Genomic DNA, 27,245 nt, shown 5'->3' on the forward strand with positions numbered 1-27,245 from the left:
TTAGGGCTTCAAATACCATATTCTGCATATTATGAGAGAGGACATATCACATTGGTTAGAGAGGAAGAGTCTTCATGGTTTCTTTTCCTAGAACTGGTGTAAAGATGTGCTTGTTCACTTTACAAAATTAGATCTAAAAAATTATATTCAGTCATTTGTATCAAACCCAGACTATTAGTCTGCATTAATTATATGAGCAAGTAGATTTAGAAAGCAATATCAAATGTTAATTTTAAAACAGAGGGGGGAAAAACTGTGCCAATCCACAGGGAAGAAAATAGTCATTAAATTTTGAAATACGATTTCTGACTGAATTTCCTTGTTATTCAGAGGAGCACTGTTGCTACAGAGAAAAGGTAAACAAAGCCATCCAACGCATGAAAACTTTTCCTATTTCAGGGAGTGATTTAGCACAGCTACAAAGTTAATTCATACATACTAGAAGTCATAAGGGAAGAAAATGTTAATAATCCACACTCAACAGGGTTTTAAGACATGGTGTTTATTGAACGGTGAAAGGCCCCATCTAGGATGATATACAGAACTTTACTAGGCCTAGTACTCAGCATCCTCAGTAATAACCTAGAAGATTCAATAAGTAATAAGCTGAAGAAATACATAAATCACACCAGAGATCAAGCAGTATCAATGAGATAATGATTTTCAAAACACAACCTGAAGATAATGAAATTCCATTACACTGGGAAAAATAACTTAAAAAAGTTCTTGAAGAGAAAGAAGTTTTCAGAGAAACACAAAATCAGGGGAGTTAAGAGAGAAACAATATATTTTACTGACGTGAATTGGTTGCAACAAAGCCTTTGCTGCATTAGGCTGTGTATATCAAGAGATACATACAACAGCATTTCAGCACTTGGTATCCTGCACTTCCACAGTTGCTTCTGGAACAGCATACTCAGTTCTGGGCATATCACCAGAAAAGTACTGTCAAATTAGAAAAGATTTGAAGAACAGTATAGAATTTTAACGCCTGAGGGAATTTTATGTTACAAGATTTAGGTGAACAATAATGAACTATGCTCTTTAGCAAGGACCAAAAAATACAAATACAACAGTAAGGTTAAATAATATTGTTGAAGAGGATTTAATTGCCTTATGAAACAAACAAAAAAACCCCAACCCAACATTAAAGTTAAAAAAAATGAAACACTTAACTAAATGAGACAATAGTCTCTTGGTGCAATTATCTCTATGGGACACTGAGAAAAGCTTCTCTGGAAAATTTAAAACTAGGATACTTAAACCAAGAAGCACCCAGGTCAGGGACAAGATTAGGATATAGCAGGAAATAATGATGTTCCTGAGAAAAGGAAACCAGAGCAAAAAGCAAAGAGAGTTCATGAATATCAGAAACTCCTAAACACAATTATCAAGTGAAGCATTGAGAAATGGTATCTCAGGACTTCTACTGTTTAGTAGTTTATGTCTGTAGCACCTATTTCTACAAAATATGTTTTTCAATAGTAGGTGTAAATTTTAGGGTATTCTGACTGGAAATTCTACTATCAGTAATAGCAAATACTTATTGTAAGTGTAGACAAGAACAGAACTAGAAAAAATAATCCAAATCAAAATCAAAGCCTAGCTTTCTTACAAACTAAGTCCACTTTATTCAGAAAGTAATTAGCTTATCCAGACTCAAATGTACATATACAAAAGACATACTTTGTATACAAAGGAGAGCTGACTTAAACAAGACCTTGCCATGAAACAAAACACAACAAAACTCTGCTGCAGAATGAAATAAGCAAAAAGTCATTCTCATACACTCACACTTCAAGGGCCTCTCAGGCATGAAAGATGAGAATGTTAAAAAGGTTAATTTCAGCTCTCAGGTATGCCTGACTAAAGGCAGATTGCAATAAGAAATTGCTTTAATTATGGCAAGCCAGCTAACTGTATCCCTAAAGTTTTTAGCTCTAATAATAATAGTTAAGGAATTTTGAGAGATTCTATGATAACCACCACATTCATATCAAAACACATTTGGGACCACATTTTGCCCTTAGTTACACCATTTCAAATCAGTATTAAACTTGCCAAATTGATGTAGATTCTGTTTACAAAAGCCTTTAGACTCACAAAGCATTCAGAAATGGAGCACAGCTTTAATAACTAAAACAGTAGGGAATATTTCTTACAATCGAGACATTCATAGATGTAGTAGAAAAAAAGATTAAAAATTGAAACTTTCTTTAGATAAATTATTCCTTCTCAGATGCCACATCTCCAGGAAGATTCTTCAGCTATGAGAATTGAGAGTATTATGAAAAATCTACCTTTCTCTTCAGTTGAAATTCTGTAGCTTAAAACAGTACCTGGAATAAGGATTAGGACTTGATCCTCCCACATTAGTGCTCCAACTAGCAACCTAGAGACTATTTCTGACCCATACACAGGCACAATAGCTTTGTAGAGTCTTTCAACACGAATAGGTCAACCCTCAAACTTTAAAAATTTTGTAAGCTACAATTCCTGAGGTAGTCTACCCCCCAAATGAAGCAGAAGGGGCACCCAATTCTTGTTTCCCACCACATGATGAATGCAAGAGGGACATCGACACCTCCATTTCAATGAACTTTACAGCTGCTTCAACAGAGCTCTGAATACATCTAGCAAAAGCAATCCCTGTAGGTGAAATACACAGAAAAACAACAACCTAACTCTATGCCAGACAGATTCCAAGCAATTTAACTCAGGATTTTTGTGACAGTCACATACTTTGGCAGCAACAAGCTCTTGGATACTCATCTAAAGAAATGCGCATACTTATTTTTTGCATTAAAACGTTGAACTAGGATTCTAGTGGGACAGTGAAATCAATCTATCAATCAAACAAACAAACAAAGAACTCAGTCCTTACCCTCTAATGGATTGGAGTAGAGTTGACTGGGATTGGAGGAAATGTGTGGCTACAGTCAGGGTTACTATGCAAGTGTCTGTTTCTTGTTGGTCTACCTACATCACATATCTTGAGTATTTTTTTGATTGTTGTGCCTTATCAACACCTTTTCTTCTACCATTACTTGTTTAAATGAATCTTTCCAACACATTTCATCTGCTACCACAATAGATTTTAATCTTATACTACTTCCTGTTGTTGCTTAAATATAATTTTCCACAATTATTTATGGAAATCTATCTATTCAAACATCAGAACCAAAATCCTATATGACAACATTTCTCTACTAGGAAAGAGAACTAGGACATTTACTTTGAAAATGACAAACATATGTTGCCCAAGTCCCATAGAGTTTCATATGCTGAAGCTAATTACAATACTGTATTAATAATAATTTTAAAAAATAAAGGAGAACAGCAACAGTAAGACAAGTAAAATAGATTTCAATTGGCTATATTCTGAGAGGACCATTTCCCAGTGTATCTTAGAAAAATTTTTAAGGCAAGATTTGGCATAAAAAGGTATTTCAGTAGCTTGAAAATCCCAGAATTACACATAGTGATGCAGGGTATAGCCATGCCATGAATCATCTGTCTCACTCAAAGAATAGAATTGAAAATAAATTTTCTAAGCAGTAGATTTAAAACCCAAAAGGAAGACCTTTCCATATATGGCACAATTCAATTTAAAAATTCCTTCTTACAGAATGTTTCATAAAACAAAAGCATAAATTGGATTAGCTTCAGAACAGGCCAGCTGGGAGCTCCGAGTCCTTAAATTCCTAGTTACCAGAATCTGGGAAGACATACTTGTGAGAATTGCTATATCCATCTTCTATTTCTTGCTTCTTTTCTCAGAAGTATTCACTATTACCAAACTATGCAAATGTATAATCTGACTTAATTGATCTTACCATATTACATGCAGTGCCAAGAATAAAATGCATACCGTAAGTTGGTGAGGTACGTGCTATAGCACCCACACACTGAGCAAAGAGCTAAGCCATGGAACAATATTAAAAAAACTGAAGATACATTCGAAAGTGTGCACTTTTCCAGATTCATTAACTATAGGTTTGTGTTCCTCAGCACTGAAGGTTCACTGCTACTTTACATTATGTCCAGATTTGAAAATAATTGAAGATGATATTAAGCCAAATGAAAAAGAAAAAAACTACCCAGGCATGAAAATTAACTGAAAAAGAGCAAACTACAGATAAATATTTCTAAACAAAGTATATTTTTCATTGATGCATCGTGTAAAACTAAAGCAATATGCAAGGGAAATGAAGAAGAAATTATCATAAAGGAAAAAAAAAGTTAAGACAGCCAAGGAGACTCACTGCATAAGTGCATAGAGGAATAAAACCAATCTCTCCCCTCCCCCAGTACACAGTTTTACTTTGAAAAATAGCACTAATATTTAATGCTCAAAAAAAAGAGAAGAGGAGCTATAAAATCACAACAATTGTGTAGATTGCTTGGAATGTCAAAAAACACAGTTATGAATGTATGTGTGGGAGAGAAATTAAAATGTGATTAAAAAACTTAAGTTTTCAGTTGGTACCCTTAAAATTTGGTGTAAAATGATTATTAGTAAATTAATACATTTCACAGCTGGATAGCTACACAGATATATACTAAGAAAGTATCAGAAGCATAGGTAGCTTTGAGAGGGATGGCTTTATGGCAAGACAAAATATTAAATATATCAGCCAAAGTAAGCCATAATTATTTCTATATTTGCTAGGTACTAGCTATGCAAGATTTGGAACTTGAAACTGTTGAAGCAAAATAACATTCTACCATTTGTTATTTTTAGTCTGAGGACAGGTATGCATAAAATAACTCTAAATAAGATGAAATAGATTAGTTTATAGCAAATTATAGTCTTGATAATTCCCAAGAGGTTTTTCTGTTGTTTAAGCTTTAAAAATAAAATTAACTATTAAATTCAGTGTCAATAAGCATTTTATTGATCACAAGACAGGAGTGAAACAAGGTTCCATCATGCCAATTCTAAAGAAGTTCTTTGTTCCAATGAATTTACTATTTCACTATCTTCAACATGTACCTACATGTTGCTAGAAATAAAAAATACCTTGTAATGAAGTTTTTATATAGTCAATCTTCCTGCTAGTCAATGTTTTTTGATGAAAACTCTAGTCAAAATGAACTGGAAAAAATCCAAACCATACACAAGTTAATGGTAGGGTAGCTTCATTGTACATATAACAAGGCTATTATACCAAAATATTGCTTTTCTTGCAAGAATTTTCTGAGTCAGTATCAATTTAAAAGTTAATAAATAGTATTTTTCTACATCCTCACACAAACCTTTGCCACCAAAGCCATAGTCTCTGCCCAGAAAACACACAGTAATTTCAAACCAGTTTCTCCCAACAGTGGCGATTGCATTTAAGTTACAAAGATGAAATTTCATCTCTGTAAACCAATGATGTAAGGTAAGGACGTAGAATACATTAAGTACTTAGGAAGTGATACCAACTGACATTGAAACAAGTGATGTGATACATGGTATTACTTTTGCCTCCTTATGACTTCCTTCCTCCCCTCTGTGATGAAATTTACCTGCCATAAACCAACGAGGAAACGCTCCATGACTTCAGCTGAGTCAGCTTTCTGTGACTCCTACTGCGAGCCAGGAGACAGAGCCAAGAGACTGTTAAATCCCACTGCAGTCATGGGTCCATTAGGGGAGAGATTCAGATACATTTTGGGGAACCCAAAAATCTCTCAGTGATATTTACATGTCTGCCAACAGCAAAACTATCATCTGCTGTTTAAAACTGCAAACATCACATTTAGGACACTTTAAATAAGGAATTTACATGCTGAACTGTGCTTATCCTACTGAAATGAATATGTGTGTATTGACCAAAAAAAAGGAATATGAACTTGTCTTACAGTCAGTTGTTACTTCTTAACTCAAAGCAATTAATTAAAAAAAAAAAAAATCCAACTACTAAATCCCTACATTCCTAACTTCCATAGATTTAATCACATATTTGTAATTTTCAAATTTTAAGGTATAGAATATTTGAAATATAATTAGAAAAAAAGTATGAAATAATTAGAATTTTTAAACCTAGAATGTGGAGCAGACTAACCAACACCATGGTATTTTACAGAGCCTTTTATTATTAAAGGAACATCAACTGGATCACTCTCCAGTCGTACACACATTTCCTCGTACAGATATTTTAATAGGATTATACCCATGCAAGGGAAAAAAAACAAAACAAAACAAACCTAGACATGAGAAGTTTTTCACTGAGGAAGTGGATCTATCAGAATTATTAATGCTGTATCTATTTTAGCTATCACATTGAAAAAAAATACTTGAAAGTTTATGGTAAGTATTTATAGAAATGATAGAGAAGGACTGTTTATAGAGCCAGATAGTGACGAGTAAATGGGCAGTTATTTTAAACTGTGATGACATGCTTAGATTAGATGTTAGGAAGAAATTCTTCACTATGAGTGTGGTGAAGCACTGAACAGGTTGTGCAAAGAGGTTGTGGATGGCCCACCCCTGCATGTACAGACAGACTGAGAGGCTGGAGAGCAGCACTGCAGGAGGGACCTAGTGGTGCCAGCAACAGCAAGTTGAATGTGCATCAGCAGTGCCCTGGCAGCCAGGAGGGCCAAGCGTGTCCTGGGGGGCATCAGGCACAGCATCGCCAGCCGGGCAAGGGAGGAGATTGTCCCAGTCTGCTCTGCACTCATCCTGAATCCTGTGTGCAGTTTTAGGCACCACAATATAAAAAAGTCATTAGACTATTAGAGAATGTGCAAAGAAGGACAACAAGGATGGTGAAGGGTCTGGAGGTGAAGCCGTATGAGGAGTGTCTGAGGTCACTTGCTCTGTTCAGCCTGGTGAAGAGGAGACTGAGGGGAGACCTCATTGAAGTTACAACTTCCTTGTGAAGGCAAGAGGAGGAGCAGGGACTGATCTCTTCTCTGTGGTGACCAGCGAGAGGAAATGTAGGAATGGCCTGAAGTTGTGTCAGAGGAGGTTTAGGTTAAATACTAGGAAAAAGTTTTTCACCCAAAGGGTGGTTGGGCACTGGAACAGGCTCCCCAGGACCTGGTCACAGCACCAAGACTGATGTTGTTCAAGAAATGTCTGGACAACGTTCTCAGGCACATGGTGTGATTCCTGGAGCTGTCCTGTGCAGGGCCAGAAGTTGGACTTTGATGAACACTGTGGATCCTTTCCAACTCAGCACATTCTGTGATTCTGTGTTTAGGGCCGGGTTGGATGGGACCCTGAGCAACCTGGTCTTGTGAATGGCATCCTTCCCATGGCAAGGAGGGTGGAACCAGTTCATCTTAAGGTCTCTTCCAATCCAAAACATTCTATAATTCTATACTGCTGTGAGTAGTGGCACGGATACCTACTCCTTTGTTCTCTATTGTAATTAAATTCCAGCAGGAACTTACTAACAAAATAGGTATCTGTGCAAACTTTCCATCTCTGGACTTCAGCACAGTCTGTTCAGAGTAAATATTTGGAGATTATCTTGTGCCAAATTTAACTTCCACTAAGCACGCAACCGTGCAAGTTAACCAATAGGTTCAGACAAAACGGAGTGAATTTTTGAAAAGGAAGAAAAAATAGAGTAGGTACACAAAATTCCAAGCTTTCTTTCTAAAGTATAAAAATGACAGATAATACTTGTAACAATGTGTTTGAAACAGTAAGCTAGGCTGTATTGTTAAGCAGAAACACAGAATTAAATCTTCCACAATGCTATTCTTACTGCTATCTGCAACCACTTTTTATAATCATTCTTTGTGACATCATCACAAACCCCGTGCATACTCATTTTTCAAGCTTCTTTAGTATTATTAAGTCTGCTGTGATGAAAAAATATATTCCATATGGAAACATTGTCAAGGTAATATTCCTCAGGTCATAAACCACTAAGCAAGCAAAATTCAAGCATCTGATCATGAGTTCAAGTACCTTCAAATTTATGAAATGAAACTTCAGCCAACTTATGGATATTTGCAGCTCACAAACAATATAAAAATTATGAGAATCCTTAACTTGAACTACAAAAAGTAACAGTTTCACCTTTCATAATGTACCACAAAATATGAAATAGATTTTGGCAAACTATACTTTGCATATCTTGTACTTATTAGTCAAATATTAGTCATAAATTTGTCTAGTTCCTGAAAACAAGTCTAACAATAATTTTCCATGCATAAAATTATAATTCTTACACAAAAGGTCAGCCTAGTATTTTTTATGTTTGAACATTAGTAGCTGCCATATAAAAATTATTCCACAAATGTGACCACACCTACTTCTCCCTTGTCTAATTACAGTGAAAAGGATAAAAAAATTGCATTCCATTTTCAAAGCCTGTTTTGCTATCCAGGATCAAACTAGCACTGCACAAAAGCAGATTATACTTTCAGAAATTCTTCATGTTAAATGTGGTAGGAACACAAGGGAGTTTTATCTAATTAATTTATTGAAAGAATCACTAGCACATAAATTACAAATTCCAGCTAAAGGATTATGGTAGTGTACAGAGAGTGACTGGCTATTCAATTAAAGATCTCATGTAGTTTTCCTGCAATTGCTTTTCCTCTTGGATTTTATATTCATTCATCTGCCAAGGGACATCTTGAATACCTCCATCATTACTGCTCTCATTTATTTAGTCAAAATAGCATTGTTCCTTCTTTTTGAAAGATGACATGAAGGATTCAGAGCTCAGAAATGGATCTTTCAAAGATTTGTTTTAAATATAGAACAACTCTGTATATCAATCACAAGCTATAGTGTAAGACAACATTTTTCTTGAGATTCTAAAATCCCTTTCCCTACTGTGTTTATAGAATGAACTGTACTGCAGGCTGCAATCAGCAAATCTGAAATTATTTGCTTTATAACATCTTACTTTCCTATCTTTCTGGGTTTAAACCTTATGCTTTTTTTCTTCCTTCATATTGATTTACAGAGATATATTATTTTACAACTACTTGCATCAGAATTGCCTAAGTCACAGGTTCATCAATTCCTCCTAACAGAACTCCAATTATATTTCTTAAGGGATTTTCCCTCTCATCCATTACTGACACCCATTCTCAGACTTCATTTTCAGTCTCTTTTCCCCCTGCTGGACATTGTTCTCAGTATGGCTAGAGAGGTATTAATCCTTTCTTCTCAGAACATGTGAGTACTCTACTGTGCTGAGTACCTGTCTCATAAAAAAATGTTCGTAATTCAGGATTTTTATCAATCATCTACTAGTTCACCATTAGAATTCCACATTATGCACAGCAAAACTGATTTGTCATACACACTTGTTCAGACCATTTCAGATATTTAATTTGATTTATTACGATGCATTTAAACATGGCGTTTGTAAGCCCACTCTGGAAAAGTGCACATCAGTAAAAACAGACACTCGACAGCCTCATGTTCACTTTACAGAGGTGGTTGGTAGCTGCCATCTGGTTAAGCGACTATAGGAAGACTATCCTCAGCAGTGGCGTTTGTAGTGTATAAAGTCTGCTCCACAGAGGGACAGAACAAAAGCAGACCTGCTAAGTGGCACAAGGACATTGCACCTGTCTGTCATCAGAAGTGCCCAAGGTCATGCTGGATGGAGCTCTGAGTAACCCAGTCTAGTGGGTAGCATCCCTGGCCCTGGCAGAAGGGTTGGAACTAGATGACCTTTAAGGTCCCTTCCAACCCAAAACATTCTGTGATTCTATGAAAAAAGGGCAAAAGGGACAGGAAGAGAGAAGGAGAGTGAGTACACACACACCCCCCCAACAACTTTGTCTTTTGTTGGCCATGCTACATGCCTCTTCTACTGACTTCTACTAATACAGCTCCACCAGATAAGTACAATTTCCATTATTCTCTACATTAGCAAATAAAGTAGAACAGAAACATAGTAGTGATGTTACTTCAGGCAGACCATTGAACACGGTTCACATTCCCAGCAGAAGAAATAGAGTTGAAAGAAATATTATGCCCTCATAAAAATTGCATGAGTTATTATGCACTGGCAAATGTAAATTGTTTCCACGACACAGCACCAGTTTTCTACAGAGCTTATCTCTTGCCTGCCCCTTGGTACACAATGTCCAGCTCAATCCTACAGATTCACGCACTGATGATATGAGGTAAAGTTAACTCAGCCATTTAAACTGGTCTGTGGTTTTAGTTGTCTAACACTATGTTGAGTTGCTCAAGTACCTACTGAAGTCAGCTGAAAGACTGACATCTCATATTAGGCCTTAAATTAGAATGCCACACCACCCTGTTGTTGTTATAAAGTAGCACTGTATGTGTATCTATATATTATATGTACATTCTATATTCTCTCTATATATAGAGAAACCTTCTGTCACTTTAGCCACAGGTATTCTATTACTTTTATGTACCAGATAATTTACCAGGAATGTAACTTTTTTTCCTTTTTTTTAATATCAGCTGAATTTAAATTAAAACATTTTTGGATTTGCAATCACAAGAAAATTATTGTGCATTTCCAAGGTACAGTAAGTCAGCAAATGGCCTACAGATATGTATACAAATTTATGAATTAGCCCATAAAAGCTATGTGTGGAAGACTGGTCAAAGACATTGTTTTTAAATTGTGACTTAAGAAAATAATTGTATATTTATTAGACTGTCTGAATTTCTACTACTTTCATAATGGTATGAGATGTATTTGAGAGTTGATATTGGATGTCAGTGGAGGAAATTGAAAATAGTTCAGTTGATAAGATTCTACCTTTAACAAAATGGTGCTATTGCCTGCAAATGCAGTTAAAACGCTATTAAATGCCTGTACTTTGAAATGTATCCCAAAGCTATTTGATGTCTCTTTCTGCATCTTATTAGCAGTCAAGAAAATTCACATCACCAAAACATTTAAAAATGCTGCCCAGAGCAGACCCATTTTTATTATCAGCAGAGAGGATTATCAAGTAATCAAGGAACTTCTTTCCACAGGCAAGTCTGAACTGGTCATTTAGTGCTCATACTGATGAAAATACTCCCTGTAGAGATTCGAAACAGAGATGAAAACTCAATCTCAGCAGCACAGTGAAAACCCATCAATGTTCCTTTAAATAAATCCTTCCTTTGGAAAGTTATTTTTTTAACAAACAGGTATTTGCTAAGAGGAAGGTATAACATAGCAACTTCTCCACACGGAGATGGCAAGAAAAAGTGGAAAGTAAGAGCAGATGCAGAAGGAATGAGACAATTTTCATTCTTCCCGTAAGAACCTCAAGAACTTCTAAGACTTTTCATCGTCTCTTCTCAGTCATGTATAAACTACAATCTTCTTATCCTCTTTGACTACTTGAAACATTTTTTTTTCTACTCCACCCAAGCTTTTTACTGTTTAATTTTTTTTTTTTTTTCCCCATAGCTAAAACTCATGTCTTTGGCGGTTTGGGGTTGTTTTTTTCTTGTTTGTTTTAAATTTCATGGAAGTTCCCTATAAGGACTCGTGATTTCCTCATGGCGTTTGGATCTCATCTCCCTAGCAGGTCCAAAGGACTGTGATAGCATACATTCATTGATCACTGGCTAATTACTACCAATTTCTTCTGGTTACATAGTTGTCACTCTACACTTTAAAAAGATCACGCACAATTAGCAATTATAAATCATCCTTCTCTGAAGACACAATTTCACAGCCAATGTGTCTTTGTAAACATATTAGTTAGTATGAGTTCATAAACATAAATTTAATATTATTTATTGGTTTGCATATACACACCTATATACAATTTATATATATAATATATATTAAAATATATAATTTGTGGGTTAAATTACCTCAAAACCAATGAATTTTCTTCAGCAGTTTTATACACCAACTCAAAGGAGCTGGCTAGATAACCCAGGCTTCAGCAACTACTACACTATAAGAAGTGAAATAGAATGAAACCTTAGAATTTACACAACAAAATGAGTCCACTGTGTCCTGATTTTGGCTGGGACTGAGTTAATTTTCTAAACCTTCCTGTGGTGTTTAGCTGCCTGCAGGTAAAACCACAAGGATCAAAATCTAAGATCCTTCTGTGATCGAAATCACAATTCCTTCTACAGACAGTGAGATTTGATGGAGACGAGAAAGAAAAATTCAACCTTAAAAAAACATTGACCAAGGACACTTCAAGAAAGACCAGGCAGATCCTGAATACTTAATAACAGAACACTGAAAGGTGTGACAGCAATTTGTCTCAACTGTCACACCTGTCATGTAAGAGAGGAAAAAAACTCAGTGATGCAGTTTTCAAAATGCAAAACAAAGCAGAACAAAATTGCCACTCAGTGAATATCTCTTCTGTATCTTATTACCTAAAATACAAAGGAAGATGGAGGTTTCACGTAACAGGTGTGTATCCTCTTCAGGAGAGAAAATAAATCCCTCCGAGTCATTCATGCAGAAAAATTCTCCAAGTTAGGACTGTCTCACAGGGACCAAAATCCACAAAATACACCTACCCAAAAAAAAGACCAAACCAGTAGACTGAGACATAGAAAGTCAACAGGAAATGGAACTCCACCAGAAATCTCTGCCCCTGTGTTCTATCACAAACTAGTATTAGCCCTACCTGAGCCTCCACACTGTGTTGAACATCACTATTCCTCCATTACCAATAAGCACATGAATGTAAAGATTCACTTCTCTGGCAATTGTAAGAGAGTCTACATTTCAGAGGCCCGAGCCATTAGTCTCAGAGCCATATTCTAGGAGTATTTTAAGTGTGCACACAGTAAAAGTTTAATGTTAGGAATGTGCTAATTTGAATTTCAAAACATAGTGTTTTGTTGAAATAAGCAGACCAAATTGTGTATAGCCCCATACTTTTGCAGTATTCAGAATGAGTTGTGCTTTCAATGATGTATGAAAGTCAGTTGGTTGAGGTACATTTCATCAAGTTAAGAGAACCTTCCTACTTTGCTGAAGTTAGGAAAGCAGTAAGTGAGAAATGCAGAAAAAATAATGAGATACTTGTACAGACTTTTGCTTGCACACAGATAACTTTCTATTTTTCCAACACCTCAGATCAAAAGAGATCTTTGTAGCGTTTCTGAGCACCACTGATCTCCTAAGATTGACTGACTAGAGACAACAAGGCCAGCCAGTTCACAGACTGGAGTAGCCAACATTTGTACGGCAAGGAAAATGGTGAAATGCCTGTAGGATCAATTTTTAACAATTTACTGTGACAGGAATTCCAGCCTGACAGCTTATATTCTTTGTTGACTGTTCTTTTCTTGTGGGTTTTGTTTTATTGATTGGTTTTGAAGTTTTTTTTTAAGGACTGACTCTACTCTTATTTCCATTTTAGTATCTCAGCTTCTTAGTCTTTCAGCAATTTCAAGATTTTATTTCTGACAAAAGGAGAAGTAAAAATTGTTGCAAATAATTTGGAATATAAAAAACAGTAATAATTTTTTTAAAAATCACACACACGACAACACTCTGAGTGACCAATCAACACAGTGGTGTACAGCAAAGCAAAAAGTAAAGAAGTTTAACTTAGAAGAGAAAATCCAAGTAATTCCTCCTATTCTCTCTTCACCAAAACTTGTTTTTCAAAGTTCATCAAAAGAACTCTATCTTGATTGGTCAAAATTGTGATTGTACTATATCACCTGCAACATAACTCTTTTGGTTTAGTGAAAGACATGGATCTCTCAACTCTGCATGCTTAGCTTTTATAGAGACCTTTTTTTTGTGAAAAAGATTTTCTCTCTTTTTTTTTATGACTGCCTCATAAATAAAAATTGTAAACAAATTTAAACTGATGTAATTTCTGGGAAGTTACTTGGCCTTATTCTACATGTTGTGTGGACTGATCATCCTGGCTTTGTACTCTTGCATCTACTCTATACAATGAAAAACTTTGTCCATCTGTTTTCTGCCACTCTTACAATTAAAAAAAAAATAGGTGTCATTTTAAATAATTTTTTTAAAGTAACAATGGAAGAATTTTCCAACAATATTCCTGTTACTTTTTACTTCCACAAGTAATTTCTGTAACATTTCCATTCAACTTCTTGCAAAGTGAACCTCCTCTTTTTCACCAGTCCAATAAACAAATACAAATGATTACCATATTAAAATGAAGTTATCTCACCTTCACTTGTAATCTTATGTACACTCACTCTCTTTTACAAGAGACAGAGAATTAAGATCCTTTATTGTTTGATTTACCCTGTGTCTTTGAAATAATAATACCTTATTCAATCTTTTGCACTGAAAACTCAACTCCTTAAATTATGCAATATAAAAGAGTATTTAAATACTGCAAATACCAAAGCTTGATCAGGTAAACTCTGCATGATGTTTTGTGCTATCACGTGATTCTCATGTGCCACCATTCACTTCTCATGTCAAAAATTTCTGTATTTCAAGCAAGATCCAGAAGGTTTTTTAAAAAATTTTATACAGGAAAATATACTTACTACATGTAGACTGGAAATGTATCTACAATGCATCCTAGTGTTGCAGCCTTTTGATCATCTAAACAACAGCATTGTTCAGGAAAACAACTACATACCCAGATTTTCATCTTCCAGAAGCAAGTGTGGCCCCATCCACACATAGACTGGCCCCATCCACACATAATTCACAGTATGAATTTGTCCTGGGTTGCAGTGTATTCTATTACCATCCTCAGGAGCTGTTGAAATCAGGTGGGGCAGTGTTTCTTTGCCTCCTCCCCCCAGACTATCTTTCTGTTAATTGCCCATCATTGTCCTGCCGCCTGACTCAGCGATAACTCCCTCTGGACTATCTTCTGTTAATGAGCCTAATCAACACTTGGCCTCATGACTCGTTACCCCATTGTGAGATGCTCCACCCAGAGGGAGGAACCAAGCATCCCATCGTGGATATAATCTGGGACTCTGAACACCAGAGACAACCCTTCCCACTGGATTTCCAGAGGATAGGAGCTACACAGCCACCACTGGACCTTCTGAGGAAGAGCAGACCCTTTTTTCTACAGGATCACTGCTTCAGAGGACTGCAACCACCATTCTACCAGACTGCTACCACCACCCTTCCTTACAGGGACTCAGGCTGTATCTTGACTCTGTCAGTTTGAACCGGTGTTTTCTTTTAGTTTTTTTTCCTTTTCTTTAATTTCCCCATTAAATTGTTATTCTGACTTGGTGCCTCCCACTGGTTTGTTTTCAAACTAGTACAGAATTAGAAATATTATGACGCACACCCAGATCCCATGAGGCTTAAAAGTGTCTTCATTGCCACCATCACCACTAATACTTGCATAGGGAGTAAAACAAACAAAGAAATGAAGCAATGATTTTCTTTTTTTCTCAACACTATTTTTGGAGTGAAGTGGGAGGTTTTTTAACTGATGTCAAAGTAATTAATATATGAATGTATAGTTTGGTTATACAAAGAGAATACCAAGACAACTCTAATGGCTATACATATTGTACTTAGACTTATGTTCATTTATCTGTGAACTACAAAAATGAATAAAGGTTGTAAGAATTTATAACTGGCTACTTCATTTGTACTCCTGGGTCCCCCATCAACTGCTAACTCATGACTTAACCTATTAATGTCTTTCTATCATTGGTATATCTGATCTTCCTGCTGCCTATAGCCGCAGGACTATAACTTAATTCAAGTCCACTGAGGGCAAAAGATTAATGAAAATGTCTCTATTTATTTCCAGAGTCCAATATAAGCAGTACTAAGACCAAAAAAACCCCACAAAACAAACAAACAAAACAAGCCCCCCCCAAAACCTCAAAAAAAATGACCAACCAAAAAAAAATTTAAAAAAAAAACCAGACACACAAAAAAAAAAACAAAAACAAAAGATACCAACCAAACAAGAAAACCCAAACTATCACAACAAGGACATGTAATGTCATAGGAGTCTCTTCTGATCTCTCCTTTTCTTTGTTTTTTTTTCAACTACCTATTCTCTACAAATACTGGACATAAGCAAAGCAAGTCTAACTCTACTTTTTTAAAAGCACCAACATTCTCAGAATACTTCTAAACTTTTTAATATTTTAAAGGAGTCATACAAGAAAATCTTTAAAACCTTAGTTAAACTGTGAGGTAAATTTCCAAAACATACACAGTAGGTAAACCCTACCCAATATAAGTGAGGATCTGCCACCAGCTGTGGTGTTTGCCAAATCAACTGGATTTATGTTTCAGGTAAATCCTGAGATCATTTCAGATCAACATTCAAGTTTACATCACACTAGTGGTAAAAACAGTGTGTTTTTTCAATAGTTTTTTCAGGTTTGAGGAAGGGGTTTTCTTTGTTTTTTTATTTGTTTTTTATGGTTTATTTATTTCAAACCTCTAACTCAGTATTTTCTGCCTTGGGCTCCCTTTTACATCTTCCATGCTTGCAATATAAGAAATATTCATCAACTGATTGATTTCAATGAACCTAATCTTCATTAGACTCAGCAGGGAGGACTGAATTAGATCCTGAGATCACTGAAGGATAGTGTCAGAAAAACTCCCATATAAACTAGAAGGTTTTCCCTGCCCCACAGTAATCCTTAGCACTTCGGGATTTTTTGTAAACAAAAATCTGAAACACATAAGTTTTAATTTCCTTTAAAAATATTTAATTATAAAATACTGTAAAAATGAAAGAAAGCATTAAAATTCTTATATTGTACATGTCATTTGTGTTCACTCAACTATCTCATTTATATGGATTTCATGTACTCAGTATTATTAGGGTCTTTTAAATCTTTTACCAGGTTTTTTTTCCTACAAGATTTATCACAAAAGTATGTTTTTCCAACTACCATAGCTAAAATGTCTGCTCTAAAACTTCATCATACAGTAAAGAAGATAGATATATTCCCAGTGCGGCCATTCACCATCTGCTTAAGCAAATACACTTCAAGATGCTTCTACAATTGTGATAAAGTGACAGCAAATCTAAGAGCACACAGAGCTCATATTCTAAAGTGATGATTGTACAACTATAGTTTGCATCATAAGGGACCAATAAAAATCTTTATGTTCTGTTTGAATGGCAAGGACTTGTATAAAAGAGAAGACAGAATAGGAAAATAACGAAGAACTGATCCATTCAGCAGTTGTCTTAAATTTAGAAGCACTAATGAAACGTCTTGACCATAATTAGTACTTAACACCACAAGGATATTTTTCCCTCTTTCCGATTTTTTTTTACTGATATACGAGGCTTTCCATTTTATTAGATCCCAGGAGTGTTTTTTTCTCATTTTCCAGGTGGGATTAAGAGTATGGAGTGCTCATCATTAACAACACTTCTGCTACTCTCCATGCATTTAGATTTTTATTCTTCTAATTATCAAAGTGATGACCAGGAAATGCTAATTCACAGCCTCCTCCTCACACAGTGAAATATCCTGACAAACAGGCTGAATACCAAGTGAAAACCTGCAGTTTTATTAGTCAATAGCGCTTTGTCTATTCTGTACAACAAACATTACTAGACAGATATCAAATCTGTATTAAAACACTGCTAATAGCAAAATTTCAGTGCACTGCCTGTTTACCAGGAGTCTTAGTAATAACTCTATAGAGAATACAGCTAAGAATTCTACTGCTTTAAGGCCAACATCAGCAGTTTTCTTTGGCATAAATACTTTTTCTTGTAGAAATTCAGCAGACTTGGTCTCTAAATGGTGAGAAGAAAAAAGAATCTCCACCATCTGTTCCAGCCCTGAGGGAAACAAACTTTCCTGGCAGTATATAGTTCAGGATTTAATTGCACCCAAAGCCAATACAAATACATGCAAAAATATAAAACACCGCTCTTAGTGAGTGGAAGTTTTGTGTTATTCTACTTCAGCTTATTTCTTAGGGCTATAGTTTAACTTATTTTTGCTGTAATGTTTTCCTTTATTTCTGTTGTTTGCTTTCAACAATTTTAAATTAAATCCACATAATCATTCCAGATAAAGAGAAAACCAAAGGATCTAATTAGATTTCATTGCCCAGTTTATCAAATTGTATTTACTCTCTGCATGAGTATCAGGAAAAGCACATTTGCTAAGGTCTAGGAGAAAGACTAGCTTCTTCATGAAAATAAAAACTTCAAATAATATAAATTTTATAAATTTCATAGAAATTATTATAGATAACCAGTAACAAAGCTCTGGTTTCAATGACAGCAAAAGGGAGAAGTTCAGAGTCAAACAAGGAGAAAAATAAATTAGAATGAGGTAAAAATTTACTTTGATTTTCTGAAATTAATCTTTTAAAAATCAGTTTCAGCTGGAGGATTCTTTGGGCCATTCTACATATATTTAACTATGAGCCACACTTGTTTTATCTCAGGATAAAGTCTGATAAAATACTCTACTTTAATTGAAGTTTATTTCAAAAGGAGTATTGTATAATCGACAATTCCATAGTAAAAATGCTGGAATTGAATCACTAATTACAGGTCTCTGTCAAACTTTAAATTATTATCTTTTGCTTGCAATGTTTTCTGTTACAGAAGTAACAGTATAAGCTCTGGTTACAGTAGTATAAATACTTTATTTTTTTAAAATAAGGTATACAAAAACTACCAAGTCCTGACAATAAATATAATATATTCAATGTTCATCAAAATCATGCTACTTCATTTATTTTATTTACCTGTCTATGACACAATTAACAGAGTATACTGCCCAAGTCTTCTTCTGTAGAAAGCGCTTGTGGCTACTTATTTTCTAGTTGCCTCTAATACTTGTTCATACCATAACTTTAAAAACATAATAAGAACATGAGAGCTGCCATCACAAGCATGGTGGCAGGAAGTTTTCTTTGTATCACAGTGTGTTCTAGTCACAGGATGAGAAAAATGAAAGGAAAAAATTGGAAATCATTTCAGTAGTGATCTACTAAGAAACATAATTTGGAAGCATCTGACTCTTGCATCTCATTATTTCTTTTCTGCACTTTCTATCAGACTCCAAGAAAGTTGAAAAAACCCCAATATTTACAGATATTGACAGAATTTGCCTAAACTAGCTGCTGTCAACTGAGTAGATTAAGTTTAAGTTTCTTTGAATCAGTTTCATTTCTCAGGTTCTACTAAGGTGCTACACAATAAAACCAAGCAAATAAAGGCAAAGCTAGATTTCTAGTTTAGCTGACTGTAAACCCCATCTACCATCCTATGTTAAAAGAGAGTAAATGGCAGACCACAAGAGAAAACCTTTTAACTGACAGGTTTTTATCCCCTGTTTTATACCCCATCCACTATTATCTACTAGAGCCAGAAATGGAAATTAAAAATCATTTTTGCATGCCTACTTCTCTCCAAATTACTGAGATTCTGTAAAAGAAGCTATGGCTTTTTTTAAGTTGGTATACCGTACACTAGCCAACTTGAATTACAAATAGCATGCCAGTGCCTTGTATATGTATCCAGTTGCTAATGATTTTTAAAGGCCAACAATATGTTCCATCAGAAAAATTTCCCACAAGACCTAATGATAATTCTGACGTTATTTAATTAAAACTTTTTAAACTTTGCATTAGGCCAACCAATGTTCAGTAGTTTAAGATCTTGTGCTTACTCTAAACTTAAAAATTATGTATCCCACTTAAATGTCTCCCTGAATACAAGGCTTCTTTTATTTACTATAAATTTATGATAAAACAGTTTAAATTTAGTTTTACTGTGTAATAATTTTCACTGTCCCATGCCACCAATTTGATATAAAAAAGAATTCTCTAATTATTTTAATAGTTTTTTAACTGGCACCAAGAAGTTTTAGGTTTGAAGTACAAGGAGCCATAGTGCCACTACATTATGGAGTAGTTACCTTTCTTTTTCCAGTTTTAAACACATTTTCTATTCTCAATACTAGGCGATACTAATATATATTTTAGAACATCATAAAAGAAGCTGTGTGGTGGTTTTTTTGCCTTTTCCTAAACTTTTTTATAAGGGCTATTTGAGCTCAGATATTGAGACATGATTTGAACCATACCTGTACAATCCTTGTATTGCTAGAAATGCATCAACACTTTTGTGACGGTACTGAAAAAGCAGGAGAGCAAAGAATATCTATCCTGTGAGTGGCACTGCCCTATCTGCAGGCCCAAGGTACCAGGTTAGAAAGAAGGGCACTAGTAGGACTCTAATGCTACCTGTCCACTGATAACTCTTTGCCAGAACTCTGTTTCTGTTTCTTTTCCTCTAACCTCTCCAATTCCTCCTCAACAGTACCAGAAACTACTGGCTGAATTTCAGCACCATGTGCTACATTCTGTTTCTTTAAAATCAGGCCGAAGGTGTATAAGAAGTAAGGATGTTTTTTCAGAGATGCTTATCCACAGAATGGTTGAGGTTGAAGAAAGAAATCACCTGGTGCTGCTCCCTTGCTCAAGAAGGGCCACCTAGAACTGCTTGCCCAGGACCACATCCAATCAGGTTTTTAGTATCTCCAAGGAAGAAGACTTTACAATGTTGGTTGTCTGATTCAGTGACTTGACAGAGACTTAAGAACGCAGCTTTCAGGTTAATAGAGCTTCTTTGAACAGATTCAACATCATTACTGGAAAAATTAAAGGTTTTAAAATTTTCTACCAGTGAAAATCTGTGATGTCCACAGACCCATTTCTTTGTGTGGTTTCAAACAGCAGCGATGACCTTACAAGAAATTTTAAACTTCATTAAGTTTGTACAGAGATTAGCTAGTGAACACAGATTCTTCATCACTATATGAATGTAGAATACATAATAGGTTAGAGCTGATTAAAAGATTTATCCCAGCACTGAAGGAATTGATATACAAAGACTGGGACTGCTCCAGACACTGAAAATAAGGGATGTCTTTGCAGTATATCTTCAGCCAGTCAAAAAAGCCAAACCTATATTCATAACTTGTTTCAAGATTGTCATTGCCCCATCCAACATTTTAGAGGTATGAATTCAATGCAAAGGAGGAAGGAGAGAGTAGAGTTTGAGACTTAAGTTGCAAAGAGATACAGTATCACTGACAGCAGTGAAGCAGGGTATATTGAACAGTGTTTTTAAATTAAGCTTGTTATATGCATGTTCTCATAAATATCTTGAATTTAGCCTCACTCTGCAGATCCAGTAGCAGATATTACATATGTTGGCCTTGTGTGCCAGTTAGTTTAAGCATTTTAAGACAACACTGGGGAATTTAAGAGAGATATTTGAGAAAATCTTGCACAGATGTTGGAGGAAAAACCACCAGTTTTCCAAATCCCACGAGCAAGGCAACTCAAGAAAATGAACTGTGTGGGGACAGCAGAGTAGGGGAACAGTGCTAAAATTTCATATGGTTTCAATGGGTATTAAAAAGAACCAGTTTTCTATTGGTTAGAGCATCTCTTTCCAACAAAGTGCTGAAAGAAGTAGCACACCTGCCATTAGCAGTTATTTTTACCACTCTGTGAATGTGCAATTACTAATGTTATCTCTGCATGAATTCAGGATTTAATATTAATTTTTTAAGTGTTGCACTAAAGTGAAGATATCTAGATCATAGGCTGAATTAGTAATCTAAGTCTAATAATTCCTATGTGCTATCAAATGTGTTTTAAGATCAAGCAGAATCCTCAAGTTCTGAAAGATTTTTTCGTATTTCTTTTCACAACGCAGCTTGTGTTGAACATACTTCTGGAGTGATAGTTGAAGCTTGACACTTTATTGGCAGCAACCTTAAGGGTGATGTTATACACAGAAATTCAGGCTTTCAGGAAGAGTGTAATAATGATGTTGTTGAGAACTTCTACAGAGAAGCCAACTGATAGCCAAAGTAAAAAAGCAAGTGCATCTTAGCGCAAAATTTCTTTTGCAATGAAAATATTGGATTGATATTCAGATTAACATATCCTAAAATTTCTTTTGAAAGACTGGCTAATGAGCAAACTTAAATAATGTGTTTAAGATTTATATAAAAGATGAGATGAAATATTTATTGAAGTGAAACTGGTAAGATGACAGAGATTATATGCTTGCTTTTGAAGTATATGAACATCAAATAAGATTAAATAAATGTCAGTGCTTCTAAATGAATGTGCCAATATTTTAAGAACCAGTCTAAGATCACCTAGGGCACAAATCAAACATACACAAAAATTTTAAAATTACAATCTTTGAACTAATCCTGTGGAAGTCACTGTAGAGGCTAGAAAGGAATTCTAGATCTTTTCTGTGGGATAGTATTTAGTTCACTTCAACTCATTTCCCCCAGCCCTCTTTAAAAAGGAAAAGCCTGTAGGCTTTCCACACTATAGTATTTACAGTCTGCTGCTGAAATCCTGTGTTGCTTTAACTCGCAGGATCTGCTGTATGTCAAACACCAAAGCTTGCCTTGAATTTCTTCCTGCTTTCTTATTTCATAGTTTTTCTGTCTTTTCTTGCAATACAAGGCAGCCTATTCATATCTACTCTTAGCTTGCCCTGATGATTTTGTAAGAGGCCTTCATATCCTTTTTAAGCCATTTACTACTTTTGGTCATTCCTGCTACTGTCTTCTGAACTTTTTCCAGTTTTCTCATACTTTGAATTTGTCCATAGTCCGCTCTTATCCTCTGCCCTGAACAGCTTAGTATTGGGAGCAAGATTTCCAACCTAAGTTTCTACTTTGTCTTTCAGGAACAGTCAGGGGAAAAGCAAATGTTGCAACAGTCTTTAGATATCTAGATATTTTAGTAATAGTAGTAAGAAATCTGAAGATCACAGACTTTTTAACACAGGAAAATATTCACCAAATGATAAATGAGACAAAAATAGAAAGAGATTAAAATAATGTTAATATCACAAGGATGTCACAGAAGCTACTTAAAAGTAAAAAGCTTACATATGAAGTAAACTTTATTCCAGAAATAGTCTATAAAATTCAAAGTATATAGGAGTATTTGCTATATTCCTGAAGATTCAAAGCAAATTGCCATTTGTCATAATGACCGAGTGTATCATCGTATGGAAAAAAAATATAACATAAAATATACAAGAAGCTCAGGGTGCATAGAAAACACAAGATGAATTTGTCATGAACAAGTTTTTAAACTCTTACTTAGATTTACTGGCCTGGGTTTAGGAGAACAGAGTAAAAGAAGTGAACACAAAAAAATTGTAACTGAACCTTATCTGATGTCCTGAGAATGCCATTCATGACCCAGTACATTGTTCCACATGAGTCCAGCTGAACTTTAGAGAAGCTGAAGAATAATGTTTCCAGCCTTCTACATTCTGCACAAAGCCATTAATTTCACAGTGCCACTTCACAGAATAAAGATAAGGGTGGAAACACCAAGTAAAATAATTCTAGGCCATTCGAATCACCATCCTCTAATGCTTGTTAAAGGTATGGCTAGCAAGAGCCAGGGGTTAGTCAATAGTGTCAAACACACAGAGTCAGATGCTTGTATTGCTTTTCTTACACCCAGCTGAAGCTGCTTGGAAACACAAAGTGCCTGGCTTGAGAACATTCCGGACACTGGAAGCAGAGAGCGTGCAGAGGCCACCTAGCTTCTGCATGCTCCCGTGCTCATGCTCTGCACAAACTACTTACCCAGCAGTAAGTAGTTTGTAAAAGCAGTAAAAGTAAGTAAAAGCAGTACCAAAACATATCACACTTCCCAGCTCATATGGTCAATATCAGATCTAATGAATAATCTAAGCTTCAAACTTTGAATTTTATCATTAACCTTTCCTTTAGTTCATCATTTATGTTTCTTCTTCTTCCCCCTCACTGAACACACCATCCTGGCACTTGACCATCTCTATGAATACCATTCTTAGAAAGTTCCTTGGATCACAAAGCATTTTCTAAAGAGTTCTCTTGCTTTTTTAGTATAACTGTAAATATTTTACATTTTTTAGATAGTTCAGGCTTGAGAACTCCTCTGAAAGTGATTGGAAAATTTTCAATCTCTAACATGCAGTTACAGGACACTGGACTTTAGCTGAGGGAAACAAAGGACTCTACAGGTAGACAAAATACTTCTAATTTAAATTCATAGAAAAGGGGATTATAAGTAATTAGTTTCTCTGTAGAATTCATTTTGCTTTTATATGAGAAGAAATTGAGACAGTTTATTGACTAACTCTCAGGGTCACAGTTGGCATCTAAACATCTAACCAAGCCAGTAGGAAAAATCGTTCAGTTTCTGATGCATCATGACATGCTAATAAGTAACTGAGGGAATAATTATAGAAGGAGTGGAGGAAAAGTAATTTCTAATTTAGTATGGCCATTATCTTGAGCCATGTCAAAAATGTATCATTTGCATAACAGTCTCAATCATCAAGGAAAGACTTTCAACTTCAATTACTGTTTTGCACGTATTCCACACGTATTTTGGAAAAAGGGGCGATTTAATTTGGTGTGAAGAAATAAAGATAGCAAGTGAAAAGGAATAAAAAAAATGAAAAAAGGAAGTAGTCCAATGAATCTCGAAATAAATAAGCTACAATAAGAAGCAGGTAATGGACCAGAATTTGAAGTTTTAGTTTAAAAAAACATCATGTCAGCAGAATACAGCTTTAACACAGATTTCACTACCTCAAAATGTATTTATAAAATGTTTCAGAAATGGCTCTCTCTGAAGGACTTGATGCTTTTTGTCTGTGTTCTATGCACAGCTTAGCTAAGACACACATTTCTCAGTGATTTTAATGGAGTTTCAACATATAAGCCAAAGATGTCTCTCATTTAGCAAGGCAATCCTTAAACTCCACTTATCATGTAAGTGTTTAAAAGGGCAATTTTCAAACCATTAAGTAGATCTCACGATGTTTGAGATCAACTATAAATCATTTGGTTACAAGATGTATTATTCAAATAATTACAGCTACCTAGCTACTATTGTAATGTCAATTAGGTAATAGAACATTAGCTTTTAAAATTTTATTCTCCTGACACAGAACACTAGTGTTTTCTAGTAAGCTTACTCATTTAAATAAGGTGTATTTCTCGGCTTCTCTCATCTTGAGCCCCATACCCAACCTAAAACTTAGGATTTCTGCATCAAGAAATATTTCACCCCAAAGAGGGGAGACCAGAGAACCCAGCATGAGGATTTGAAACACAAGTACCCCAAAGCATGACCAGTCAGAGATAAAATACACCAAAAAAAAAAAAAAAAAAAAAAAAAAAGCTAAGTACACAGTAGTTTGATCTGAAAATCAATGATTACCAATAAACCAGAAATTAAAAATACTTAACTGCTGTCTTAATATAGTCATTGTTGACAGTCACTACCCTATCATGTAACAGCATCTTGCAGGACCTCCTTCCCCTCACACTCTGCCCCAGTTTGGACTAGCCTCTTCTAAAGAGCTTTGTGAAAGCCTGAAGAAAGTGCTCAGAATATTTGTTTTCTGATCTTTTTTGAATTTTTCTGCTCTCAGAAGCAGGTCCTTGAAATGAGATTTGTGCTAGAGGATGTCAGTTAAACTAACGAGGACACGCGGCAGTGCCCTTCTGACACCATCAATAGTGATGGGGTTCACCTTCTCTATCCAGGAGTAGCACCCTTGAGGGTTTTTTCCCATTAGCTTTTTACTATTTTTGATCTGTAACTGGCAGAACCTTCAGCTTTACTGAAGGTGATCTACTAGTGGTTAGCTTAGAAATGTTTTCTAAAAGAAAGAAGTCACATAAAAATAGCTTGACATCTTCTGCCTTCTTTACCACATAGATACAGTAGATGTTGGAAGACAGTTAACAGTCAAGAAAGGCAAAAATGCTTTAACAGCACTGTGCTGGGGTTCACCTTCTCTATCCAGGAGTAGCACCCTTGAGGGTTTTTTCCCATTAGCTTTTTACTATTTTTGATCTGTAACTGGCAGAACCTTCAGCTTTACTGAAGGTGATCTACTAGTGGTTAGCTTAGAAATGTTTTCTAAAAGAAAGAAGTCACATAAAAATAGCTTGACATCTTCTGCCTTCTTTACCACATAGATACAGTAGATGTTGGAAGACAGTTAACAGTCAAGAAAGGCAAAAATGCTTTAACAGCACTGTGCTCAACTACAGCAATGAAGGAGCTGGAGTTAAGATAGAAGAAAGTCAGATTGATAAGGCCCAAATATATGAAATAATATAAAAAAGAATAACTGTCCCTGTCTCATTTGTTTAACACCACTGAAGTCAACATAAGATGAGAAAGAAGAGAGAAAATGAAATAATTTACAATATTTCTAGACATGTAGTTATGGCCCAAATTAGAGAACTTGAGTATCTTGATAAATAACAATTTTCAGAAGGCATCTAAGACAAAGTCCCTCGGATACCCTAGTCCTTTACTGAAGACTGTAATTGACTACAGGAGAAACCTAATTTTTTACATTTTTAATCCAGCATCTAAATTAGGTGTATGAAGTTGAACATCATTCAGATACTCCATTGTCCACAGCAATAAGTGTGAAAGAAACATGGTGAATTCAAACCATAAAGATGAGCTAACAAAACTTAATACAACCTTTGGATGATATTTCTACCTGAAGTACTGTCTCATTTCTCATTTCCATAAATAAATATCTCTTTGTCTAAGGGGGGAAAATGTAGCAGCTCTGTAATTTTTCCCACACATGCTCTGAAATTACTTGTGTTGCATACGCCACACTAAAGAATTGAAATTAGCCCTGTAAATTTAAACATTTTGTGGTTTTTTACAGTCATTTCTTCTATCAGAGTACTGCATCATCCAAGTTCTTTTAAAGAGATTGTGATTGTTAAGATGGCAGCATTCATGTTTTGTTGTTATTGCACAAACCATTCCCTACAAGCCCTATCTGTCATACTCCTAGAATCCCATTTTAATCTTACACTACCTCAGAACACATGCTACTTACTTAAAGCCTACATATTGTGATGATATATCAATTTCAAACAGCATCCACAGTTAGTTTTGAACAAAGTTAAACTTTCACTGTTACTTATATGTGTAGTTGCTGTTAGATTTCCACACCTCCAGTTTAACCTATGGATAGCTGTACCTTAGCATCTTTTGATGAAGTTGCTGAGCTTAACATGTTTTTATGAGACACTAGATAGACTAATAAAAAAGGGCCTTATTAAAAAATTTCCCCTCCCATCAAAGCCATCCATCTTTTTTAACCAGGGAAAACACACTCAAAATCTGTCAAAGTACTCACAAATATTCTTATTCAAGGTCTGCATTGGCAGAGTTCCAGAAACCTGCAAGGTGTGCTCAAATTATAGAAAAAAAGAGCATGTTGCAATTGTCCACACTGCCAGCATACAATGCTCACCATAAGCTGTATGTCTCAGAATTCAGGCTGGCACC

General features: G+C 35.3%; 1 protein-coding gene across 2 annotated transcripts in view; it reads right to left on the reverse strand.

The window, feature by feature from the left end:
- Window positions 1-27,245, reverse strand: part of FSTL5 (follistatin like 5) — a 277,053-nt gene that overhangs the window by 167,207 nt on the left and 82,601 nt on the right. The window lies entirely within an intron of this gene.

Source organism: Corvus hawaiiensis, chromosome 5 (assembly GCF_020740725.1).
Source record: "Corvus hawaiiensis isolate bCorHaw1 chromosome 5, bCorHaw1.pri.cur, whole genome shotgun sequence".
Taxonomy (NCBI): domain Eukaryota; kingdom Metazoa; phylum Chordata; class Aves; order Passeriformes; family Corvidae; genus Corvus; species Corvus hawaiiensis.